Raw genomic sequence first — 1,090 nt, forward strand, 5'->3', positions numbered from 1 at the left:
AAGAAAATTTTTTTTTATTAAGCCGAGCGTTAATAAGATAAGTTTTCAATTAAAAGTAATAGTTCTTAATATTTCTATTTTTATTAAACATTTACATAAATACTCTTAATATTTCTATTTTTATTAGTAATTAGGATGATACTGTAACAAAACTTTTATGAATATGAACCATACCATTTCTGAAATTAAAAACTTTTATTAAATATTTTTAATTGAAAATTTTAGATTATAAAATTTTCAATATCATAAATATAAACTATTTATTTTAATTTTTATAGAAAATTATTTATGTTTGTATATCTCAACACAATAAAATAGAATTTATTATAAGAGTTAAAAATAAAACAGATAGATAAAGTGAATAAAAAAAATTGTAATATATTCTTACACATATTTTAGTCTATCATTTTCATTTTCGTTCACTCTTCTTTGTTTCTCTTCCACCTATAGCTAACTACTAAAAGACTTTTTCATTCTTGTACAACCATATATTTCACACTATTGCATAAAAGCCAATGACTTATTTTTTTTAAACTTCTTTTTCATGTTAAAATCGTAATCCAACTCTTAAAAAACTCTTTCAGAGTACATGGCACTATTGCACTGCCTAACATCTGTAAAATTCTTTAATCTAAACACATTTTACTGTTTCATCTTTTTTATCATACACTAACATTATTTTTGCAGTTAATCACATATATTCTACTTAATCGGTCTTTCCTATTTAACCTCCCCATTTACACAAACCATTTAAAGAATTCAATTCTTGGAGTGATAAAAGGTTGCATTCAAGAGCTTGCAAAGGGAAAACTCATGCACAGTGAAGAAGCAAAGAGATATGAACATAGAAAAAAAGTTTGTTCTCTTGTATTCATATTTTTATATGATGAATCTCACTTCTCTAACTAGTTACATGCAGGTGTATATATATATATATATATATAGTGTTTTGTGACTATAAATATCTACAAGGCTTAAATTAATCTCTAACTAATTAGTTTCATGCTGACATTCTCCTAACAAACTCCAAAGAACTATCTAACTAACATGTCATCATGCTGATTCCTAACAAATTGTGTATTGGTAACCA

The sequence above is a fragment of the Arachis ipaensis genome, chromosome B01 (genome assembly GCF_000816755.2).
Source record: "Arachis ipaensis cultivar K30076 chromosome B01, Araip1.1, whole genome shotgun sequence".
Lineage (NCBI taxonomy): Eukaryota > Viridiplantae > Streptophyta > Magnoliopsida > Fabales > Fabaceae > Arachis > Arachis ipaensis.